At 41.1% G+C, this 17,552-nt stretch overlaps 1 protein-coding gene across 7 annotated transcripts in view; it reads left to right on the top strand.

Moving 5' to 3' along the window:
• The window catches only part of TENM2 (teneurin transmembrane protein 2), a 644,816-nt gene that overhangs the window by 213,043 nt on the left and 414,221 nt on the right, over positions 1-17,552 (top strand). Inside the window, exon 1 of one of the 7 annotated variants that reach the window (XM_038534813.1) lies at positions 16,856-17,210. The exons of the other annotated variants lie outside the window; for them this stretch is intronic. The gene's annotated coding sequence lies outside the window, so the exon portion shown is untranslated. Of the gene's footprint in view, positions 1-16,855; positions 17,211-17,552 lie in introns of those variants that run through there. 7 annotated transcript variants of the gene reach the window in all.

The raw sequence follows: 17,552 nt of genomic DNA, 5'->3' as shown, positions 1-17,552 counted from the left end.
AGAGTTTATTAGATCTGCTTTTATTCTAGACCTGACTTCTATGTATCTCAAAACTGCTGCCTGGAAAAACAATGCTCTAATTCCAAATGACCAGTTTTCAAATAAAGAACTTTAAGCACCTGAGTACAGTACTTTTTTATTTCCCTCTGTATTTTGAAAGTCCTGCATTTGAGGAAAAATTTTCTGCCCCCCCAAGTTAAAGTGTGTCAAATGCTACAGGAACTGAGAATATTTCGGCAATTTCTTACTTTATAAATAAATAAATGTGGCTGATGTGAAGGAGTTTTTCAGTTTTTTTTTTTGGTTGGTTGGTTGGTTGGTTTCTTGGTGGCTGGCTATATAATAAAAGGCAGTGTTTATTTATCTCTCAGTCATTAAGTCAATGCCTGGAATGTGCCTGGCAGGGTGTTATGCTTTGAAAGTGGAGCTGTAAATAAGACCTGCTTTGTTTCCTAATGGAACTAACAGTGAGGAATGCAGATACAGGTAAACACAATGGAGCAAGATGAGTGGCGCTAATAGAACTAAGAAAAGAAGGTGCAGGGATGGAGAGAAGGAGGCTAAAACAAAGACCTGACAGATAAATGAGATCCTTTGTTGGAGGGGAGACCCGAGAAGAGTCAGTGTTGAAACAGAGGGACAGAGAACCAGAGATCTAGGAAAGGAAGAGTGAAGTAAGGCAGATTGGAATCAAATAGTGGGGGGAGGGAAGATGTCTTAAGAGATGATTATGAATCTGGCTCATATTTAAGATTTGTTTGCGTAGACTGCTAGGGACATGATGCTTGTGTACGTTGACCTAGCTTAGCTGGGCAGGGCCAGCAGATAGGGCAACAATGAGGATAATTAAGTTGAAGAAAAAAAAAACCCCAGGAAGTGTTAGACTCTTCATTGTTTAAGACCCTGGAGACCTCAATGAGGAGCAGGAGTCAAGATTAATCGTATCTTCACACTTAATGCATTTCTTCCATTTCTCGACCCTTCCATGACTCATCTGTGAAAATACCTTTTTCTATGGGTTACTGGGATCATTAAATGAGATGATGATGTGGAATAACCACCTGAGAGCTTAGGATGGCAAAACAACTTATTTTGACTATATTCATTGAATCCTTTCAGTTCCTTAAGAACGAATTAAGCCTTAGACTTTTCCCTTCGGGCATCTCAGAATACTTGTTGAGGCATGCCCATCATATTCCTCACAGCTTGAGATAATTAAACCAGTTATGTACTGGGTAGTGTATACATTGTTTGAAGCTCCTAATGGCCAGCTTCTGTATTGCATCTTCTGATCACTGAAGTGGGTTCTTGTTGACCCTCATCAGAGTGATCAAGTGCTCATGATAGTTTGAGTAAGTATTGTGGTGCAGCTAAGGATGTGTGAACAGGGTTCACACCTGTCAGCCTTCATTATTTTTATTTTTTTTTTTTTTTTACTAAGAGAGGCGCACGTATATCCTGGGATGCTAAATATTAACTTGCATGAGTCCTATGATGGCAAGTTAACCCCGTATATTCAAAGAAAATTGAATGAATACCAACTGTAGGCATGTACCAGTGGAGAACTGAATACAGACAAAGCTAAGTACCTGATGGAGGAGGCATTAGGAATAGCCTCAAGCATAGACACAAAAAAGGGGGATGCCTGTGTGGCTCAGTGGTTGAGCATCTACCTGTGGCTCAGGCATGATCTCAGGATCCAGGGATCAAGTCCTACATCGGACTCCCTGCAAGGATCCTGCTTCTCCCTCTGCCCGTGTCTCTACCTCTCTCTGTGCATCTCTTATGAATGAATGAATGAATGAATGAATGAATAAATAAATAAATAAATAAATAAATAAATAAATAAATATTTAAAAAAAAAAAAGAAAAAAGCGTAGACACAAAAAGCAAATCAGTCATTGCTCAGAATCACTAGTTTGGTCTTATCAAATTTTCTACGTCTTAGACCATCAACATCAAATCTGCCTCCCTGGGCCAGATTTCTTTTATGTGGTCACCAAAGACGAGAGAATGCCCAAGTGCTCCTAGCACCCATGGTCTGGCACCTAAAATTCTACCAATCAGGGGTCCTCCAGGGAGGCATGACCGCCTAAGCATGTTCAGCTCTATCTATCCATGCCTTGTTTCCTGTGTTTGAACAGCTAAATATTTGATATCAGATTTTGATCAATGGGAGATTTGGAGAGCTAAGACATCTTGCAGGAGTCACCCAGGGAGAAGAGTCTTTAATAGAAACAGAAATGAATCAGTGGTAGATTTCCCATTTTCCACTTTTCTTTATTTCCAGGAGCAACTCTGCTTTCTGTCTTAATATCAGACCATGAAACAGGAAGCACCAGACCTGTAGAGCTCCTATAGAAGTCCAAATTTTTCATTATTTGGATACAAATCTGATACTTCCTGAAATATTATTGTTTAGAACAGAAGCATAAGTACCATGGATTCAGAAATTCAACCTCATCTTTCCTTTTTCTCTTTCTTCTTCCTTCTCTCTTTTTTTAAGATTTTTTTAAATTTTTAGTTACCATTTCTCTTTATGAAGGTATGATTTACATGCCAAAAAATTCACCCATTGTATGGGTACAGTTTAATGATTTTTAGTAAATTTATACAGTTAAGCAGTCATTCCCCCAAATCCAGTTTTAGAGCACCTTCATTGTATCAGAAATTTCCTTCATGCCTGCCCAATTTATTTTTAATTAGCATACAAAACCTCTTCCAAAACTGGCTGATAGATAATATTCTTTTATTTGAAAACCAAGGAAGCATGTTTTATAATATCTTATTCTAAAAATGTATTTAAATTTATTTTTAAGCTTCTATTAGACTACTATAATTACTGTGGCATAAGAAGAAATAGAGAGGGGAAAAGGATGATCTTTTTTAGCTGTGAAGCCTGGTTTGAGGAGCTGTTCCTTTCACCATAGCTTCACGTTCCACACTGAGGTTTAATGAAATGGAGCCTTTTACTGGTATAGGAAGAAGCACCTACTTCTTGGGCTATACATGTCTTCAGTTATTAAGCTTTGAATTGCCAGTTAACTGAAACAGTAACTGATCTCTGCTACTTGTTGACCGTATTGTATGCTGTTTTCTTTAAATGTGTTATTTCACTTAACTCTCACCCTGGACTCTCTCCCTTTACAAAGATTAGGAAACTGAGGTTCAGAGAAATGAAATGTATTTTTCAGAGTCATTCTCCGTGAATGGCAAAGCCAGAAATCAAACCCAAGTCTGTCTCAGTGGATCCACCACACCAACACTTTAAAAGTTGCACTTTATCCCATCTCTGGACACATGAATCAGAGGATAGTCCAATTGCCAGAGTTCTGCTTTTATTGCCAGGAAAGAAAATTTGAAAACATATATGGCCCTGGGGGGGAAAGTAAGCCAACATCACACTTAACAACCATCCCAAAAATGGTGGAAATTAGAAGATGTTTTGGGGCAAGAATGTTTATGGCCTTGGAAGTTCTGAGACATTGTCTTTTGAACTCTGCAGTATGTGAGGCTGAGAGGGTGAGTCTGTGTTTGGACAAGCTGCTGCTTGACTCACCTTTGGTGATTCTATACCTGGAAGTGAACTGCACCAATCTGTGGTAATGTTTGGGGAAGCATCGTGATTTGGTGGCATGAACAAACTTGGAGTAGGTCATTATTATATACCAGCATGGAAGGTGTAAGAGGGACATTGTCTGCAGTGATCTCTCCTTCAGCTAACTCCTTAGTGTATCACTGATTTGCCACCTGACAGACAAACACTGCCTTGTATTGCTTTCATGTGTATGTTTTATCATCTCTCCCTGTGGTTCTCAAATTTGGTTAAGCACAATAGTCATGGGAGCCACTTATTAAAATAGGTTTCTGGTCTCCTTAGAAGTCTTTGATACAATAGTCCTGACTAAAGCCTCAGATCCCTGTATTTTTATAAGGGCTTTCCTGGGATTTTTTGCAATGAACCCTATTTGGGATTTGCATTCTTTAAAACTGTAAGTCTGTAAGGGCATTTTCTTTCCCAGCAGCTAGCCAAGTGCTTGAAAGAGTAAAGTTGAATAGCTACTTGTTGGCTGAAGGAGAAAATTGATGAATATTAAAAGTTTCTTGAAGTTAGTGATGATATAACTTACCTCCCATGATGCTAATAAATAGTAATCAATACCTAGGGTACTGACTGATTAGTTTTAAATTTCTGTCTTCTCTCTACCTTTGCTAAGCTAAGGAGATAGCCACAAATCTGCTTCAAGTCTTGTGTTCTGAAAGGCCTGGTGCCTCTTTAGTGATGTGAGGTGGTGGGTAGAGCATCCAGGAACTGAGTAGTTTCAGGGGCCTTGCTTATCCTAGAAACCCAAGGAGAAAACCAATTCCCACATTTTGCAAGTTTATTTTGCTGTAGTACAATGAATAATTGTCCTGAGGGGACTAGATGGCATCAGAGAGTATTAATCTTAGATTTTCATTTCCTGTAAAATAACTTTCCACTTATTACATTCAGTGAGAATACTTTGGGTTTCAGGAAATATGCATATTTTATCACAGACAGTCCTAAGTGTGCTCCCAAATGTATCTGAAACTCTGGCGTTAAGAGGGGCAGGTGCAGGCAATTGAGTGAGCCAGAGGCTGCTAGTTCAGGCTGTGAGAGGACTGGAAGTACAGGTAGGACCCATTCACCTGGAGTCAGCGCAGCCAGTACATCATTGTCTAACTTTAGGCTCATTGAGCTCCTAAAATTGTTTTCCAATAGGGAAATACTAAAAATCAAAATGATGGCAATAATCATAATGAACAGACTAGCCCTGACTATGTTGCAGGTATTATACTTAGCTCCTTTATGTATCACGTATCATGCCATTTAATGATTTTCCGTGAGAATCTAATGTTATAGTGTAGTAAATGACACATGTGAGCATCTGAACTAAGGCTGAGGTTAAGAAAAAAAGAAATCTTTTATTCCTAGAACTGAAAATAAGTCTAAGGGTAGCTCCAGGTGAGTTGGATTTCTGAGGCTTAAATCATATCATAGGACCCTCTTTTCCCTGTTGGCTTTTTCCGTGCTGATCAAGATCAACCCCAGCAACTCCAGCTTATATCCTCTGAAGATCAATTTCCCATGGAAAAGAAGATTGACTTCCTGCAGAATCAGGGAAGTCCATAAGACCTCCCTTGCTTCTGATACCCATTGCCAAGTTTAGGGGACCCCAAGATCAAGTTCAATTATAAATAATTTGCCAGAAGGACTCACAGAACTCATTGTAAAAGCTATTATACAGATAGTTATGGTTTATGATAGTGAAAGGATATAGACTAAAGTCATGGGAAGAGACTCAGGCACAGAGTCCAGAAAAATGCAAGTAGCAGAGTGTCCAGTTGTGCTCCTGCAGTACAGTCACAGACAGAGCAAACTCTTCCTAGTAGCAGAGGATAACACTACACACAGCATATTGCCAGCCAGGGAAAATCTCCCAAGCCCTGATATCCAGAGTTTTTATTTGGGGCTCAGTCAGAAAGACACAGTTGACTATCCATGTGGCTGAACTTTAGTTTCTAGTCCCTGCACAGGTCAACCTGAGCCACATGGTTCAAAGCCCCACCATAAACCACATTGTTAGACTATTAATTGTAGCCCAGGGTCCCCAGGCAAACAAAGATGCTAACGGATTTAGAGATTACCTCTAGGAGCCAAGGACAAAGGCCAGACTTCCCTTTGCATTAAGTTAATTCTTTACTACATAACTCTCCAACTTTTCCGAAAACAGCCCTGGTCTAATAGGTCCATACCTGAACCAACTGCTCTGGTATGGAGAGGAAATACGCTGACTGGCTAGGCCTAGCGGTAGGACTATTTACCTGACCCACTCCATAAACCAAGACCAGGGAGTATTGGTCCTCAAAGACAGTTGGACATTGGTCAGTCTCTTTTTAGTAGTAAATAAGAGGATGAAAGTCTGTCTGTGTTAACTTATGAAAAGACCACACAGTAAATAAAACACCAAATTCCTTGTATTTTTGTCTAATGGTATTTCATTAGCAAGTCCATGGAAAAATGAACTAAAGGTGACTTAATAAATATAGTTTTTTCTTAAAAGAGACCGAGCCCCTTTAAGATACAATATGTGTGACTTAAAAAAGAGGCTGAATAATAACAAGCTGATGAAGAGGCTCTGTAGGTGAATGCTCATGCAGTTTCCCACCAGTAATGAGTGGTCTGTTTCGTTTCCCTAGAGCAAAATGAAAACCTCCTAGTGCAGTGGTTCCCAAGCTTGTGATGCATTAGAATCTTCTGGGGAGCTTCTAAAATTCTAATGCCTAGGTCACACCCCATACTAGTGAAATCAGAATGGCTAGAAAAGGGATCCAGGGATCTATATTTTTGTAAAGATCCCTGAGGATTTCCATGTCCTGCAGTTTGGAAACTACTGTCCCAGAGTATTAACACAAACACTACTGCTCTGAACACCAGTTTCCACTACAGACAAATTCACCGGATTGAACGAACACTGATGAATTGTCAGCCAAAAGAACTGCTCTTGAGAATCAGCCAGTTGTAATGCAAAGCCAGAGTTGGCCAGGCCAGGATCAGATCTGGCTTTACGTTACCTGCGTGTTGGATCATGAGCAGGTGTCTCAGCCTCTGTAAGTTGCAGTTCCTCATCCGTGAGGAACCTCTGCTACAAAGAACTTCTGAAAGAAACAGAGGAAGTGACTGGCCTAGCAAATGTCCAATTCCTTTCTTTCCACTGTTCCATTTACTGTCAGAGAGAAACCCCTAGTCTTTTCTTTTCCTCTTGCTTTTTAGACTTTGTTGCTTTGTGTTCTTGTTTGGTTTGGTTTTTAACATGTGTAAGTAAGAATTTTTTTTTTTTATTCCATCCCAGTCAATGATGCAAGGCTTGAAGTTTTCTTAGTTATTAAATATATCTGTTCCCTTAAGTATCGAGTCCCAAGAGGAGGTGCCCTCTTTAGTCGCTTATCCAAGCAAGATGTATTAAGTATCTATGACACTATCTCATCAATCCCAAAATGCATTCACTTGCAAAATAACTCACTGTTATTTTATGTCTGTATAAAAGAGGAAAAGCCTTTGCCAATTACACTATAACATGCCATTAGCTCCAAGAGGAATTCCTATTTCATAAATGTTAAAATGAACAAGGAAATGTACATCCTAGAGTCAGTGAAATGCTATATCCTCCAGGAGCTAAGGCATTGAGACGGAGCTGTACCCACTACTGATTCAGTCATCAGAGGCCGGGAAAGACTAAAACCTGCAGATGGCCTCAATCCTCTCTCTCCTGAGAAAGAGTTGATTCCAGTTTAATCAGGAGAAAATTCTTCTTTATGGCTCTTTTAGATCATTAAATGTCATACACTGATCACTGTTTCACCTTAGAAATACAGAGTCCTGTTCAAATGGTTCCCGTTTTTAAATCACATTTCTTTAAACACAGCCAGTGTTTAAATGGCTGTACATCATCCCACCCATGGATGGGAGCCTGAAAATGGCTCATTATTTCAGCAGATCACATAAGCCATGATACAGGAAGGCAGGAGGCAGGAAGTCAGAGGGAATTCAATTTGATGATCACATGATCTTCCTTTCTCAGGCCTCCCCGTTCAACTGAAGGTTTTGTGTTGTGAGCCCAAATGGGTCAAAATTCAAGCTTGGGAATTTTTTTAGTAGAACCCTTTCCTTTATTCTATATACATATATCTATATATTTAATACAGATATGCCCATTTCTCTCTCCTTACATTAAAGCCTGCTTGCCCAAAAATGTGCTTATATTTACCATTTTTTTTTCTTATGCAGCTGGCTAAATACATCCCTGAGGAAAGGCAAGATATGGAGCAGTTTGGGGGACAGGTGAACAATCAATGACTCTGACTCATCCAGTTGAAATGAAATCTTTGTATTTTGTTTGGTAAATTAATTTTTTCATGACGGAAAAAATATCGCAGAAAAAAAATTGCAGGAAAAAGAGCACAAGACAGAAAATAATAGCCATTTCAAATCCAAATGAGCATCCTACTAATCGCAACTTAGTGTGCCATGCTGGCACCCTGCTCTAGTCAACAGAGCTCTTCTTTTGAAGGTAAGCAATTTAGAGAAAGAATCTACTCTACTGTCTGGTAGGAGGATGGGTGCCAAAGTTAGATCTTTAAGGAAATAATCTTATTAGCCCCTCTTATTAAGGAAACCTCTGCAGTGTGTAGACTTTGAACCTGCCTGATAAAAAGTAGGTCTTGTCAAACAGCTCACAGCTCCTAGTGAAAAGGTTGAACTTTGTTGGTTTAGATCATCCAATCCAAATGCAAACATGTTTCTAAGCTTCTGTTTGCATACTCTGGGAGAAAAAAAGACTCTCATTTTCTCTGACTCCAAGGAGATGGCATCTCCCACCGAAATTACTAAATCACTATGTTAATGGCATGCACAGAAAGGCAAAAGTTTCTTGCATAACCTGAAATTTAAAGCTTCCCATTGTCATTGTTTGGGACCTTTTATTTCTTTGACTCACCTTTTTTTTTTTTTTTTTTTTTCCTCTTAACGGACCCTGGTCCTTGAGTTTCTCGACCATTACATTTCTGAGCTGACCCCGTCTGAAGTTGTAAGACTGAGATTTTGACAGCTTTGTCATTTTCAAAGCTGTGAGGGTTGATGTCAGGCTTACAGGATTATTGCTCTCCAGGAATACTTCACTACATAATCAAGCGGAAGGTCAAGAGAGAGAGAGAGAGAGAGAGAGAGAGAAACCTTCTAATTAAATCAGGAAGGGCTGGCTTGTGCCTATAAAAAAATAAAAAAATAAAAAAATCCTGCAATTTCATGCTTGTATCCAAGTGCAACAATTGGCCCCAGTCAGGGGCCTCCTTGTCGCAACGGACAACAAAAAATCGCCATTAAAGTGAGCAGCTTCCTTGAAGAAATAGCTTCATTCTTTGCTTCTACTGTGCTGTTAAGGCTCTTCTCAAATCAAATTAAAGAAAGGCAGTGTAACACATAGCTTGATTAGAGTAATAGAAGGGGAGTGCAAGCTCTTGTCCAGCATCTGCTGCTTTGGCTCCAAAGATGTGTGGTTTCTGGGTACTGGCCCAGTACATAATGCAACCAGACAGTAGTGCCCAAACAGAATTAAAGGAAAGCATAAGACCTATTGGACTTCAAACAGTTGAGAAGGGCCCGACTGCAGATTTTTAGCATGAGGGGACACTGTAGTAAGAAAGCAAGCACCTTGTAGAATTCCCAAACTGCTTTAGTCCATTTTAGTTCAGCACATCCCATCTGAGACCTACTACGTGCCAAACATTAGCTTGACGTAAAGTGGTTCAACAAAGTCATTGACAGAAGCTTCATGGCTATTGGGGACAGGTGAGCAAATACTATAAATCTATGATGATCAGTAAATGATAGGGCAATACTAATAGCTTTTAAAAATTGAGCACCTACTATGTGCAGTCACTGTTCTAAGTGCTTTACAGGGAACAAGTAATTTAATGTAGAGGTTAGACTGTGTGTGCCTGGAACACAAAGGACATGAAAATCCCCTGAAAGGTGGTGTTTGAATTGGTTTTGAAGTATAGGAATTATTTCCTATTTTGAAGAAATAGAGGAATGAAAGAAAACCCTTGCTAAACAGAGAAAACTTCATCTATAAAGGCCTGAAGTGTTCCATAAGATATCCATCTAAGAAATATGGTATTTCTCCTACAGCATAAACCGAAAGGCAGGAGGTAGGGAAAGAGTTGAAGATACTAGAACAGAATGAGGGTTCTGTCCTAAAAGTGATATAACCAGTGACGAATTTTTCAGTAGAGATAATGTTCAGATTTCTGTGTTAGAAAGATCACCCTGAGATCCAGAATTGCTTCTGAAGCTGTTGAAGTAATAGCAGTTGGCCCTGTAGACATTCCTTGAGAATACTTCACCTGTTGAGGGTGGGCATTGCCCTGGCTGAGGCACTTGAGTAGAGCTCTCAGGGATCAGATATCTGGACATTCCATTTGTTGACTAAAACTGAAAGGAATCAAGATTTTTATTTATTGGTGAATCCTGCTCATGGAAACATAATGCTTCTGTATCAAATTAATGCTCTAGGATTTCTTAGAAAGTGCCTATTTCTTTAAGCAGCAACCTGAGTGTGTCCCACTAAGTGTCTGACTATGTCTGTGGGAATGACACCTGCTGGACAGTTGGCTGGAAGCCACACTAACTCCTACCTGCCTTTCTACTAAGCCTGTGTCGGAGGCCGTCTGTGTCTCATACTTACAGTTCAAGGAAAACCATCTTGCTGAGGGATGTATCTTTGATGGCCAGTAGCATGACTAAATGACAGGGCAAAGGAGAAAGGTAGTGGTGGGGGAGGGGGACAGAGTAGCAGCAGTAATGTGTGAGCCACACTGAGGTGACTAGGTGGACACACAGACTGGTGATGATGTCCCCAAGACTCACCACCACAGCAAAGGTAGGCCACTGGGGATGAGATTCTTAGCTGATAGGTATCAGTTTAGAAAGTCACACTCATTTCTTCCTTAACCATTTTGCTTCAGGTTAAACTCTCTGTTTATATAAACCAGGTGCTAGAAATACAAAGATTTGCCTCGTGCCCTGGAAAGTAGCCAAACTTCCTTGTGACCTTTGCTATGGTCGGTGGCCCCCATTTCTTCACAAGCAGGGACTGGGGACTGCACCCCGGCGAATGCAGTGAACACCCCAGTTAGTGGGGATGAGACTGAAGTTGTAAGACAGTGTAAGTTTCTAAGATGTACTGAAAGGAAAGGAGTCAAGCCAACCTAGTGTAATGACTTGGAAGGCCTTTAGAGGATAGAGGAATATTACGTAGTGTCCAGTGTTCTGAGAGGTGAGTTTACCAGTTGTACGGTAGCACACCATGCAAACACACGTGTGGAACTGAGCAAAGCCCTGGGAACCACTATGCTGTGGTGGAGCGGGTAGTGAAAAAGCAGGAGAATACACACCTGTTCAGAGCTTGAGCGTACAACGGGGGCAGCGTTGTCTCTCTCTATTCTTTCCAGCAGTGCCATGGTATGAGACAAATCTTCAGCTGATAATGAGCCAGAGAAAGCCTATACCTCCCTGGCTGAGTCTGCAACCTGAGCGGCAGCAATTGCAGCCACCCCACCCCCGACTACCGGCCCCCATTCCACAGATTTCTCAGGAGCAGGACTCTGGCCCCCTTGGTCATTTCAAGCCTGTAGATACTTCATAAGTTCTAACCACGTATCAGCTTTCTAAATTGAGAAGTTGATGAATTTTTAAATTCTTGAACCTGTGCTGTAATAATATTTCCATCGTCCTACACATTACAATGGAAGAAGGCAACAGATATATTTTCTTATGATGCTGAGACCATGAAATATTGATGGGGGAAGGGAGCATGGCTGTGGTATTGAGATCTGCCTACAATGAAGGCAGCACTTCTCATCCCGGCTTCTCATTTTCTATCTTTCTCTTCTGACACTGAGGACAGGAAAGAAGCCCCAAACCCACGATACCCAAGGCTAGTTCAATGAAAGCTCTTAAAAAACTGTGCAGTGAAATCTGTCTAAAAAGGTCTTTATCAGGTCTCCAGGGACCAATTGCTAATGCAGCTAATACACATTTGATCTATACAGATGATTTTCCCTTTGTCCCCAAGGGAACCTCTACAAACACTTTGGATTTACATGGTGCCAAGCCCAAGTAGCCTGTTGGAAAATAAATAGCATTTTAACACATTCAAGCATCAGTTCCCAGGATGAAAAGTAGCATGTGGGCTCTTCTCTGAGTTTTCTATCTGTGCTATAGGACATAATCAAACTTCATTTTTAGAGCATTTCTTTTCCTGGTGACATTTCACTCTAAGGCACTGCATTCTGAAGAGAAAAGGGCACAAAGTAGAGACTCTGCTGGTTCAAAAGAAAAAGAATAACATTTCATCTAGGATATTATTTCCCAACACATGTTAGTGTCATGTGGGTACCAGTAAGTGTGGTACAAATATGCAAGACATCCTTAAGGGGCACCTGTCATTGAAAATTTAATATTGATCTATTTATTTTAATACATATTAGAAATTATGTGTGTGTGTGTGTGTGTGTGTGTGTGTACACAGGCACACACACAATTTTGGTTATATATAGCTAGCATTTCTAAGCTGTGATTTCATAGATATTATTAGCTACGGTGAGGTAAAGTTGGAAACGGTATTTTTCTTCAATTTGACTTACTGGGTGAATAAAGAGCTGAGGGTCGGATGGAATGGTGGCTGCCTTAGTTGCAGGGAAAGATTGGATAGAGCACAAGTCTGGAAGGCAGTAGGAAAATGACTAACTCTCGGGGAAATGCTGATCTAGAGAAATTCCCCACCTGTCTAATTAATAGGAGAGTCAGGGCCAGCACTGCCCTTCCCTGGCCACTGGTGATGAGTGTGGATCGATGAGCCGACATCCCCGGGCAGAGACAGACTATAACTGATTCCCTGTGGCTCAACGGGATTTGAATCACAATTCCCTGTTATCTGAAGTCCTGTTTTCCTCGTGGTTGTAAGCAGAAAATTGCATGTTCATGGTGCCTCAATCGGATGTGTCATATCAACCCTCCTCACAATGAAATGATAGCAGGCAGGGTATTGCAGGTCACTCAGGAGACATGCCTCCCGGAGAGGGAGTCCTCCAAATGAGTGGGCTCTGCCCTGGGTTCACAAATGTGAGGAGAGAATTTGTAGCTCTCTCAGGATGTGTCTGAGCCCATGAGAGAAAGATGATGATAGTAGGGCCTAGCTACTGAGTCTTTAGTATCAGCCAGCCATGGCATATTAACCCTCAGAAGAGCTAGGTGAACCAGGCATCATTATTCACCCTGGTGTCTTTATGGGGGAGCTAAAGTTAGAGACTTACAACAGCTGGGAGATTCCAATCCAGTTCTGTCTGGCCAAAAGGTTCGATTTCTCACAGTCAAAATAAAAGGCCACTCTCCAGCTGTGAACACTTTGGGGGAATGACTGTTCCTAGAGCTGTGATGCTGTTCACACCAGGCATTTGAAAATCTACAAAGCCTTCTTTAGAAAAGTGTCCAGATTTAAACTTCATCCTTGGCAACGAGAAATCACAGAATAAAAAAACATTGACCATGATCTTTTCTCGGGTATGGCAAAGGGTGGGAGAATGAAGGATGGTTGGTGGAGGAGAAAGAGAAGGAACAGAAAATGATAAATCCGTGAAAGAAAAGAAATTTGTGTGCCAAGTTTGTCTTCCCACATCCATAGTCCTAATGTCATAGGGCTTGTGATATAGTCCTTGATCTGTCTCCTTGATCTGTCTCCTCATCTGTATTATAAGGATTTTGGGCTAAGTGACCATGTAAGTCCCATTTGAATCTACATTAGGGTAAAAGAAATTTATTTTAGTTTTGCCTTTGATGTACAGTAGCTTAGAAAGAGTTGGGTTGGACAGTGGTTGCTAAAGCACTAGAGAAACCTTACCTTCACAGGTGACTCAGTCTGAAAAAGGACAAGAGAGCCACATCATCAATGATCCCAGGAAAGGTTATATAGGATATCTCATTCCAGAGCAGAGAGGAGGGCAAGACACAGGGAACAGGGCCCACATTCTATCCCATCCTAGTTCTCCCTCTGGGCTCTATACCAGAAGCCCTTTGCCTTCTTGCCCATGTAAAGACCTGGAATGTTGTGGAATCAACCAACTTTCTCAATCAACTTCTATACACAGCAAAACGATATGAGCCCTCTCCCTAAAGAGCTTAACTGTAACCTCAGAGAATATGATGACTGCTTTTCTTTTGCCCCATTTAAGAAAGTTACTCAGATGAGGATTATACACTTTTTTAATCTTCTCTCTTTAACTTCTTAAACCACTAATTTGAAGATAACCTTACACAATTGGTCTGTCTGATGGAAACAGGAAGTTGGTGCCCCAGGCAATTCCTTGTATTGTTCTAGAAGCAACAACAGTTTCTCAATTCTGCCTACAAGAGGCATGTAGGCCTCTTAGGTAGTCTGAACAGTACCTATTCAGGGATATTCATCATTAGGAATTGAGTATGAGCTTCCACAAGGGGATAAAAGTACAAAAACAGAATTTAAAGACCGCCCAGAGTAGCTTGATATTATTTGCAGAGACAGAGGAAAGCCTGTGTTGTAAGACTAACATTCTAACCCCACATATTATAAAAGTACAAAGGAAAGGGCCTGACAAAGTCAGAGTTACCCTCAGATGAAGTATACCTGGTACGAGAGGAAATGTTCAACTCAACGCTGGCTAATTGAGTACATACCATGGAGGGAAAAATAAGAGAAATGTTAACTTAATGAAGCAAAAGCATGACTTGCATCAGAAAGCGATTAGCTGTGGTGATCTGTGCAGTGAATAAAGCCAGGCCATGTTAGAACTTGATTTGGCTGATGTGTTTCAGAAGGACTCATAATTCATGTTTCAACTGGAGAAATAGCTTCAGCAAATGATGCAACACACTGCATTTTTGTCCAGGTGGTTTGACAAAAAGCAAAAGATGGCGTTGTATAAAACTCTGAGAAAGGATCTTGATGTCCATGCAGTCCAGCTGCTCATCAGATATAGTCACAATGTATGTGGGTATTTCTCAGCAGTGAAGTGGGTAGACCCTATTCATTCTGAAGATTTATCATTTGGGTAGCCCTTGTTCATGTAAGCAGGAAGAAGTGACTTGTACTTAAAAATAACTGCATGTTCAAGACCTCTTGTGATTATTTATATGGAAGGAAGATGTAGTTATTTGCTAACTCTATCAGTAGAGAAGAGATATGTGGGCAAAATTCTGTATTTTTCAAAGATGTGAATAACATACGCAACCTTTATAAATTATGAAGTTTGAAGTGCTGTTTTCTCATTTGAAAGATTTAGAAACTTATAGCAAAACTCAGAGATAGTCAAGTGGCTTAGCAAAAACTGTAGAACCTTATTTATTGAAAAACTTTAAAATCAAAATGTAAAGTAATCCTTTTCTGGAAACAAACAAAAAAACAAACGAACAAATAAAAAAACCTAAGCTCATTGTGAGGTATGAGGTATTGGTCCTGTACACACATTATTAAACCAAAGAGACTGGATTGAATGGTGAAAAAGAAACTGGCTTGTGAGTTCCACTGGCTTTACTTTTAGCCTCGTGTGGGGCTGAAGGAGCGTTTGAAGAGGTAGTCAGACCTCTGCATTCCAGTGGAGCTGTGCTGGGTAACATGAAATCAAGCAAGTCCCTTAATCTCTCTGGTCCTCCTTGTGTTTTTTTCATTCAGATGTTAATGTTCCATTAGATTGAGACCCTCAACCTCTGTTGCTTATAGCTTGGGGATGAGGGGTGTAGTTAAGTGGATGGAGGGTTCTGGAGGATGGACTTCAGGTCACGTTTTTTCCCCCTATCTCAAGTAGAGCAGCCCTCTGGGATATCAGAATGCTGAAATAGGTGTAGTTTACAGTTTAATCAGCAGGAAGGTGTTCAGTTGATTTTTAAAATGTTAGAATTCCCTTTTAAAAAAAGGAAATCCCCTCTTATTACTCTGTTTTTATACTCTTTTTAGTTTTTATCAACCTCTGTCATGGGGCAACTACTGTGAACATGTTTATTGAAGGTAAATGATAATGATGACTACAGTGTTTTGCACATAGATTGTTAGTGATGATCTGATTGCTTGGGGAGCACCCTGAGATGAGGCTCAGGCATCTGTGAACCAATGTAAGTTTTGTGCCTTTTGATTGATAATCTTTTGATTGATAATCTTTAACCAAAGTTTATTAGAAGCCCACAAGGTGCCAGGCACTGAGTTAATTCCTTCTATTTCTGACTGAATCCTCAAAGTCCTAGAAATGAGTTCCATGTTCCATAGTTTCTAGATAAGAAAATTGAGGCTCAGAGAGGCTGCACAACTTGTCCAAGGCCACGGGGGGAGCAATGACTGACAGAACCGAAAGCCTTTCCCACACTGCAGCTCTGTAGGGTAACAAGAGGGTCCCCAGGCAACCCTCACTAAGACGTCTAGTCTTCGATCAGCCTCTAAGTTGATTATTGCTTGCTTATTAGAGAAACAAGTGATATTCTTGAATGATCTTCCTCCCAAGGAATCATCTCTGTACTTGTCACTCTAGCTAGTTGCTTCTGAGTCCTTTCCAGGCAAAATGACAGTGTGTGTTGTTGGATTCCTTAGCGGCAAGAATGAGAGGAACCGTCTCAAGCTGAGAGCACAGTTGTGCCCACACATGGCCAAGGCCTCTGGAGAGGTCGGTGGACCAGATGACCCAGTGTGGGTATGCAGAGCCAATCCTACAACTTGAAATCATTTGACAGGGCAACTTGTATTTGCTTTTCCATCCATCAGGTCTTTGGGTGCCTGGGTAGTTGTAGGACTGTATGGTGTGTGAGTGTGTGTGAGTGTGTGTGTGTGTATGTGTATTCTATCATGCTAACTCTCATCTGTTTATTGTTGAGGGATATTCCGCTGCTTCACACACTGGAGCAAATTTGCCATTGCTTCGCTCTGGTGTGCATCAAAGGGCGGGTTTGCCCACTTTGGGCTCTATTCTACTGATCTACCCTGTGTTCTCTACCATACTTTCCAATTTTCCATCCAAGCTATCTGAACTGGGATGGACTAAGCCACTGGAAATGACAGTCACTTTAAAAAAAAAAAAAAGAAAAAAAACTGGCAAACACGGGAATGCACGTTCAAAGGAAGCCTTTGGAGAGAAGCAGGTTGCTCTTTTCTCCTTGTTTTCTTGGATGAGACAACTGACTTTGCCCAAGCTGACTTCTTGCCTAGATACACTGACTTAACTGTGAGGTCCTGCCAAAGGTGGTTTCATTAAGCGATGCCCGGGGCTTTTGCAAAATGAAGTCACCTCTGCCTGCCAAGCAGGGACTCTCCAGCTAGACACCAAGGGAAATGCATAGCCTTCTCACTACTCCTACAGAGGAGGAAGCTCCTGTCCTCATCCTTCCTTTGCCGCGCCAGCATACAGTTCTTTCTGCCAGTGGCCAGTATGCCCGGCTCATAATGTGTTGTCGAGCTACTGACAAGAAAGGAAATGGTGGACTGCAACTTGGAGAATTGTTCGTTTTGCTGAAGAGGAGACTTGGGGGCAGAGTCATTGCTCTACTTGGCGAAATCAGTGGTCTTCCCATCTAGTGCTATGACTTAGATGGGGCACCAAGGAGCATTTGTTGGGTGAGTGTGATTGCTCTGCATCCAGCTCGGAAGGTTAGTCATGTTGCCAAATGCGCCTTACTTCCCTTAACAGCCCATTCTAAATCAATCTTCCATGAATTCATCAAAATGTTGTGTTCTTTTTTGTTTTGTTTTGTTTTGTTTTGTTTTTGTAGTGCCTCAACTTTGCTCCTTCCAAATCCAGTGCCCCCGACCCAGGGCAGCCCCTGGCAGGGCATTCCCCTAACTGTTCTCTGAACTTGCCTCCCTAGAGTGTCATCTGTCCTCTCTAGGAAAAGTGTCCTCTCCCCCTGGCTCATTTGCCATCATGGCCATATTTCAATGCTCTCTTGGCTCCTCATA

Source organism: Canis lupus, chromosome 4, assembly GCF_011100685.1.
Source record: "Canis lupus familiaris isolate Mischka breed German Shepherd chromosome 4, alternate assembly UU_Cfam_GSD_1.0, whole genome shotgun sequence".
Classification (NCBI taxonomy): domain Eukaryota; kingdom Metazoa; phylum Chordata; class Mammalia; order Carnivora; family Canidae; genus Canis; species Canis lupus.
This window is presented reverse-complemented; position numbering and strand designations above follow the sequence as displayed.